Source organism: Morone saxatilis, unplaced genomic scaffold, assembly GCF_004916995.1.
Source record: "Morone saxatilis isolate NCDOM2014 unplaced genomic scaffold, NCSU_SB_2.0 Contig5, whole genome shotgun sequence".
Taxonomy (NCBI): Eukaryota; Metazoa; Chordata; class Actinopteri; family Moronidae; genus Morone; species Morone saxatilis.
In genome coordinates, this window is record NW_023340095.1 from 21,621,927 (window position 1) to 21,630,786 (window position 8,860).

Sequence of the window (8,860 nt, forward strand, 5' to 3'; positions counted from 1 at the left end):
TGTGTGTGTGTGTGTCTGAGCGCAGTTTGATCTGAGCGCTGCGGCTCCGCTCCGCCTCAACTCACTCTCATGCTGTAAAGTTAGCGGAGGCGCAATACAACACTTCCTCTCCGGCTGTTCAAAATAAAACCGTGTTTGCAAAACGAGACATTAGTGTTTTTTTGTGTGTGTGATGTGAAACAAGATAGAGTATAAGCATACAAAATGAGAATTATTCCTTTACATTTGTTTTCCAAAGATGTTGATCAATAAAAATGATGAGCACAATTACAAGAGAATCCATTTCTTCTGCTTGTGACTGTTATATGATGTTGATGTGTATGCACATTGTTTGTTACTTTCTGTTATATTCTATATCTTTTTTTATATTGCAACACAAAGGGGCTTACTTGGACATTTACATGTTATTATGTGTTCTTACATGGCTACTCCAGTTGATTTTTTTTATTTCTGCCTGTTGATTATATATACCTGACATGTACACGATCTTTACCTGTGAAATGTATGGTAATCTATCTACACATTTAGCTTCACCCTGTTTCATCTAAGACTCAGTGTATTGGATATTGAATGATCTGTACACTCCAGTCACTTCATCAATTGTTTGCCTCTTTTATTTTGAAGAGAGACCTGAAGAAGAGAAATTCTGCTGTATCCTGACCTTATCTGCGCTTGACGCAGCTCATGTACCTGAAAGCGTGCTTTGGATTAACTCTTCAGTTTGTGTGTACCTACAAGTGTGTGTTTTGATTTGAAGGGCCCATCCTATGTTTTCCTCGTCTGGCAGTCAGTGCCATATAGAAGGTGACTGTTCTTGTACGGTTTGCAGAAGGTTCAGGCCAGGTGTAAAAATGTACTCCCAGGGCCAAGAATAACATGACTGATGAGGAGGAATGTCCACAGTATTTTTTTTTCTACATTGGCATGACGCATGACACTTTTGCCTTATAGCTGCAGCTACAGTATACCACTGTAGGATAACTTCTTATGAGTGGGTGGGAGTGTTTACTTTTAAAAGTCTGAAGGCAAGAGAACACACATCCATCAAAGCTGAAGTTGACTGATTTGTTGACCATGCAACAGTTTTAGCTTTTGGGATTACATCTCCATGTCCATTGGTTTCACAGTTAGGACTTCAATATTATACAGTTAATAGAAAAAATAGTCCCTTTAAACAAAAAAAACCTTTTTGAGAGACATGAGGTTGCATCTGTGTGGCTGTAAAAAGTGTCCACTGTCAAAGTGACAGTATTATTTTGCACAGCAGCCTACTGTCAGCCATTGTCTCCTCTGCACAAACACAAAGGTATGCAACAATTTTTATATCCTATCTGTCCCCAGAAAAGCAGCATGCATAGGATGATAAGAACATTGATAGAGCTCTGGCAATCCCCTTTGATCATGTCACAAGCCACATTTAATAATAGCTGGGGCAGACTGTTGGCTTCAATGTGGAGAAAGGCTTCAACTCTTCTTTCATCAGGGGCAGGGGCAGCCAAGTCCTATTTGTTCTTGAACTTTAAATGGTACTTCATTTCCCCCTAGTTTTAGGGGTTAAATGTCTGCTTTTGTTTCCTGCTGTTGTCAAGAGCAGCCTGTCTGGAGAAATCCAAAGCAAAAAAGCGAGACTAAATTAAGGGTGTGTCAGAGATGTGGTTGGAAACGCCACTGGTTGACCACGGCTGTCGCTGCACTGCACTGTTTTGTTTCTACCTCCTCATTGTTCCACTCTATCACTGGAAGACATCGGGTTGCAACAATAAAAAGTGTATCTTGCAGTGGTTTTTCTCTCGGTATCCATGGCAATAGCAACACATCTCTCCGTGATAAGTTAAAAACACACGTTTTATTCAGCCCAAAAACCCCAAAGTGGGTCACCCACCTCACTGTCAGACTGCAGCCAAACACTCCCAAGATTCTCCTCATGCCTGAACCGAGCCTGGCTGAGTGACTTCTAGGTCAGGCAGAAATGGGAAGTCTAATCTACTGTTGTGATTCTCCCCTCAAATGAAAGACAGGGAATCTATATGTGTCCTCATGAATATCATCTGACATTTCCTTTGAAGTGTGTCTGAAAGGGAATGTCTCCGTCACGCCCGGAGAGTCAGGCTATTGAAAACCTGAAGCCGAGGAGAGTATCGACTTGGACGGCAAACAGTCGATTCCAGAGAGAGAAAATGAGCTGGAGAGAGTCCAGAGCTCTGACAGGAGCTGCACATGAAGCCTTTATTCTTGTCTGTGCAGGGCTGGGGTTTTAAGGGTTGCACTTTGCATAGTAAACACATGCACACACACACACACACACACACACACACAAGTTGGTGCAGCTATGGTTTTTAGGACATTCCATTGAATTCATTATTGTGGACAGCCTAAACCAATCCCTTAACTTAACCTTAACATTACCTCAATTTACACCTTACTCCTAACCCTAACCAGGACCTCAGAAATTATATTACAACCGGTCTTTGGTCTGCATAAGCACTTCTGGTCCTGACAAGGTTAGTGTTTATACCAGAAAGGTCCCCAATAGGTAACAAAAATGCATCACAGACACACACACTAAACTATATTAACTAAACTAATATAAATATTTCTATTTAAAGAAGACTCTGTGCCCACCCCCCTAAAATAAACACACATGCTCATGTATAGGGGGTTTGCCACAAGGACATCATGAGCAGTTTAAGGCGAAAGAGGGATAGATGGATGGAGGGATGTGTGATGGATGACAGAGATGCTTCAGGCAGACAGAGAGTTGCTGTGACCCAAAACAGCATCCACAACTCCGGGATGGACGCCTCCACCACCACCACTGCCGCCACCGACGCTGCTGCTACTTTAAGAAACCAGACTTCCACGTTGCCTGCCAAAAATAAAGACCTACTGTTTCCTTTTTTTCCCCCTGAACAGCATAGTCCAGAGGAAACCTCTGGGCAACAAATGTTTGAGGTATGGCTGTACAAATTCTGGAAAAAATGACATGTGGGTGGGAAATAATGTTTGGGGCATATAAAGTAGTTTCTGGTCACTCCCAGTGTTTTAAAAAAGCAATACACAGCTTTAGAATACTTGAAAAGCTCTACCATTACACATCACATAACTGTTACATCTTATCTGCCATGTGTCTCTGCTCTATCCGTATATCCAAAACAAGGCATAATGCCTAATCTGAAAAAACAAAAGCCAATATCAATATCCATAAAAGACAACTCATATAAGCACGTTTTGCTCCCGCCCTGTGATTGGCAGGATGAGTGTACTCGTTACATATTACTTATTGAAAAAGCCAAAATCAAATACATGACACAACATGAGATATATATTTTTTTTCTTTAACAATGGCTCAGTCCAGATAAAACGGAAATCAGAGTGCTGTATGCTTATGTATTTCCTGTAAAAACACGCAGCTAGAGAGGGACTATAACGCTTGTGTGACGTCCCCCGAGTCCAGCAGCTGTGGCAGATGCATTAGCTGACTCTGCAAGAACTGAAAGCTCCCAAACGAAAAGGACTTCCAGACTGGGGCTGAATACAGTATCTGATGCCAGCATAGGACAGTTTGGTCTTTTAGCAACAAGTCCATCTGGAAACTTCATAAATCACCTTGGTACTGCTCAGTCATCAAACTGACCTCTGTGTGTCTCGGAGGTTGTGTTCACTGGGAGGCTGCTGAGCCCCATTCAGTTGCATGCTAACAGCAGCTATAGCAGCATTTAGCGATGTCAGGGTGTTATTGGTTGAAAGCCGTTCATGTTTACGTAAGCATGTGTCATATTTTCTTTTACAGAATTGGTGCCTACGCATTCCCCAGCTGCAGAAAAGCTACCCTCAGCATGCAGCCAGCCTACGTCTTGTAAGTATTTACTGAGCATCAACAGCTAGCTTAGCCTCAGTGGCTAAACACAGCATCACTTACAGTGCTCACAGGAAAGCTGTGGGTTCACTAACCCTCCAACTGTCAAAAAAACAAAGCCCGCTAAGAGGACATGGGTATATATGATAATTCTTGAGCTAAAGACTAGCCGCCTCCCACAACTTCATCACCTGTGCTGAGCTAACATGTTCCAGTGAGACAGCAAATAAGCCGACCCCCAAAATGTTAAAGTAACATTAAAAGAGTATTACTCGGATTTGAAACTCTAATGTAATTTTAATTTGTTATCCCTTACACTACTTGGCACTGAAAAAAAAAATCACATACTGTAACACCCTGTAAATAATGCCTTACTGCCCAACATTGGGCAGGACATTATCATTTGCCAGTACCTTCTAAAAGCATTGCAAGTGACCATTACAAAAATATAATTCATGATCGTTAACTGATCTGCCACTTTAATGAATAGTTAAGGTTTGGTTAAGTTTAGGTAACTAAAACTACTTGATTAAGGTTAGGAAAAGTTTGTCCCATGATTAAGAGGCACCAACACTGACTGTTTGTAGGATACTGGATGTAAACTGTGGTTAAGCCGGAGGCTTTGTAACCACATTTTCCCTAAGAAGTTTTGCTGTGCTACAACAATGTCTTGGTACTTTGCCTCTGCCTCTCAGAGACAACAGTCATTATTCAAACAGCCACAAAATGTTGCATGTTGGGAAAATGTTAATGTTCCTAGTAAAGTGTTTAAACAATTATAGACCAATGTTGTCATTTTTTCTGATGAAGACAGTCCGGAAGAACCCTATTAAAACTCTTAATCTAGTTCAATTAACCCTTAATGAACGAGTTGTGGTTGAGAAATTCTTCTTTATTAATAGTTACATTTTTTAAAAATATCACACAAAGCCTTCATTGGCAAGGCCAGTTTATATGTAATATACCTTTCAACAACAAGGCGATTCAAAGTGCCTAATTACTGACATTTAGAGTTTGATGTTGCATTAATGAGGAGCCCTTTCAAAAAATTTGAAAGTGAAGACTTTCCACCATTTTCAGTCCATCATCTGTTTACTCCTCAGGGATTTACAGATACAACCTTTAAAGACTCTAAAACAAACATCAGGGTTAGTTACACAGAATGAGAAGGCGGAAATTTTAGCATCACTCTCCTCCAGTCAGTGTGTCTCTGTCTCTTTCAGTTTGTCTAAACATTGTGGCGAAGAGAGGCCGAGGTGGATCAGGCCGTGGAGACGTGTGGAGGAGACAGACGGAGGCAGCCCGGGTGAACCAGACTGAGACAAAGCCTGCGGTGAGAGGGAGTGACTCAGGTGGAGGAGAGGGAGGGATGACATCTAAACAACACTGTGTTAAGAGATGGAAATTGTCGGTTAACTGACCACTGCCTCTACCAAACCTGGCACGAGTCACATTACATTTTCAGGGCTTGTTTTAAGGTATTCAAAGTACCCAGGTTTCATCACATCAAGGCCACATCTTAACAGATAATGTCTTGTAAGTTGTACCATGTATACTAACCTTCTGTTTGTTTTCATTGTTTTGAGCCAAACTGGGAAAATTTCATTTGGTTGATTCAGCTTTTAACAACTAAATTACAACCAGAGCTTGTTAATTAATGTTAATCAAGTCTTGTGACTTGAAAGCAGCTAGTTTATTGGACAGTTTATGTAATCTGTCATCCTGTCAAGTTAATTACATCCAAAGTTATTTCCAGTGTCTATAATTAAAGCAGCAATATAAAACGTTTCTGCCTCAAAATAACAAAATAACAGCTTTAAAATCATTTTGATGCTTCACTGACTTGTAATAGGGTGAATGGTGCCTGTGCCATTCCCAGTCAGTACATTGTACGGCTGTTCTTGCACTATGTAACTTTGGTCTCCGGGTCAGGGTCAACTCTCCTGATTTTACTGATTAACAGTAAAGTTGCCTTGTAGGGGTTTGTCCAACGTGGGTCCAACGTGGGTCCAACGTGTTCAATTTAACTGCATTAGTCTACTGAAATAGTTGGTAGAGAAAGATTGTGGTTCTAAATTTTAAAGTCAATACTTTCAATCTCATTGCTGCCTCATGGGCTCATACGGCATTACAGTTTACACAGATTACAAAAAAAATCATTACTTACCACTATTGTATCTAATTGAACTGATTCACTGTTATTTACTTTATGTGTCCACAAAACCTCATTGTCAACAGTTTTAAATGCGGCGAGCAAAACAAATGAAATTCTTTTCACAGCCATTGTTTTGGGCTGGAGGCAGGAATCTCAAAGACAGATATCTCAAATCTCGGTAGGTCAAATCAAAACTACATTCCTGGCCGGATAGTACAGGAGGTATGTGGAAAAACATTTTATAGTTTTGGTAAAGTGACCCCTTAAATTGCCACTTGGCCAACATTTTCTGATACCTCTGTGTTGTCCTAAACCCCGCCCATCTGAGACAAACAAACAGTGAGACACACAGACAGACGGGCGATCATTCAGTCAGTCAGACGGAGAGATAGTGAGACAGAATTCAGAGAAACAGACGGTCTGAGCCTTGCTGTTGGCCTGTTACATCTGCTCTCTTGTTGGGCACACACACACACACACATACACACACACACACACAGAGACCCCTCCTCCACCTTCCAGACCCTCTAACCATGCTAATCTGATTAGCACAGTCTCCCTACAGAGTGAGGGATGCTTTGACACACTGCAATATGCGTGTTTGTGCTTTACCGTTGTTGTTGTTGTTGTTGACATTATCCTGTGACTGTGACTGTATGTCACTGAATCACAGATGCAGCAGCATGTGGCTTTAGCTGTATGGTTTAGTTTTGTTGTGTATATTGCGATAAAAAATATATAGACAACACACAACACAAATTCCAGATGGTGTTTGATATTTTTATCATTAAAATTTTATTTTTAATTGTTGTAATGTTTTATACTATAATATTTTATATTATTTGCCATACTATTATTTCATATATAAATCACTTTGTAAAATTCATATAAACAACATATAATAATAACAACAATAATTCTGTTAAATTCTTCTCTGTGTTTGCAGTTATGACTCTTTTGAGTCTTGGTCCCTAAATCAAAACATTTGTGTGCATATATGTGAATGTGTGTGCGCATATTGCAGTGTGTCAAAGCATCCCTCACTCTGTAGGGAGACTGTGCTAATGTGATTCATGTAGATGTGTGTGAGTGTGTGTCTGTGTATGTGCTTAGACAAAACAAGACAAAAGTAACTTCAAGGATGTAGTGGGACAGGTTAAGTTATATCCTCTGGGCTGACAGGACTGCTTGGTTTCAGTTGAGGGGTCGTGCTAGTGTCAGCGGCAGGTTGAACCAAACAGGGTTTCTGTGTGAGAGCAGCAGGGGTTCTGTGTGAGCAGCATGGGAGTTTGGATCAACCAATCAAACAGCAAATGCTATTGCTTGCATTTTGGGGGATGTTTGTGATAAAGGGAATGGTACCAATAACATGCATCAGTTTGTTTTTTTTAATATCTGTTATTTCTTGAAAATAAAGCGTTTGAAGTTTTGGACTCTCTTAATGCATTTCCTTACCCTACCACATTCCCCAAAACAGTAAATGTTCTCAATGCCTAAAAGGGTGTGAGTAATACACTGTAAAGCAGGCTATTCAAGATATGCAAATGAGTGAGAAGTCTAAGGGCCCGTCCACACAAATACGCGGCCTCACCCAATATGATGTCGTTTCGAAAAAAATCTCCGTAAACACGACCCAAAACGCTGTAGTACAAAATATGCCAAGCCTTGTATGGTGGCGCTTGTGACCGCCGCCACACCAATACACTAAAACTGGGAAAAGAAGCCATGGAGCTGCGTATCAATAAAGGTCACGCACTGTGCACAAGCCTGTAATGTCCGCCGTTGTTGTGTTTGTTTTGACGCGTTTTAGCGGCGGCGGCTGAGGTTTAAAGGCTAGAGAGGCGGGGGCTTAATACGTCATCGTTTTCAGAAAAAATCTAGCAATTCGCGCGTCCAGTAACAATGCCGCAATGCCGGCCGTTTTAGGATTTTCCCACTCTGGGACCCGTTCTCAAAAAATACCGTTTTCACACCTCGAAAACGCCGTATCCGTCTGGACGCGAGGCCAATAGATAAAGTATTTATGCGGATTCGACAAAAATGTACTTGTGTGGGCGGGCCCTTAATCTTACTTAATCTTAATCTTACCTGTCAAGTTGTAGTAAACCCCACCCACCTGGCTGAAACAAACATTGTGATGTTCTGATTAAATTGGCCCTTTGTAAGCCTACTCTTTTTTTAAGTATTTTTTGGGCTTTTTATTGCCTTTATTTCATAGTGACAGCTGAAGACAGAAAGGGGGGCAGAGAGAGACACGCAGCAAAGGGCCACAGGTCGGATTTGAACCCTGAGCCGCTGCAGCAAGGACTGAGCCTCGGTACATGGGACGCCACATACTTCCATAAACAATGCAAAAACAAAACATGTGGTAAGAAATGTTCACATTTTGACTCCTGATTCAGCCATTAGAATGTGCAAACATGGTTTTGATAAGTATTTGTTTGCAAAATGTAGCTCTTGCAAGCAAGAGACAAGCTTCAAGGGTTGGTTCATGAAGATCTTATGCTGGTTGATGTTCTCTCTTTAAATTTTGATTGACAAAATGTTTGCATTCACTGATACACAGTGTAACTGTGTGTATGGATATGCCTCAGATTGAAGTTTTGAGACTTCTTGATCCAAACAGTAGAAAAAGTAATGTCATCTTCCAAACGCTTATTCTTTGTATGTTCAGGGGAAATGTTTGTAGAAGAAAACCCTTTGAGCAGTTATGATGGGTCCATACAAAGGTCATCCTTAAATCATCTGAGCAACATTTTTTCCCAAAATAAATGTGGTCACATTTGGTCTTTGCACTGCACAGAGACCAAAAATTGGTTATTGAAATGAAAATGGTCACAATTTATGAC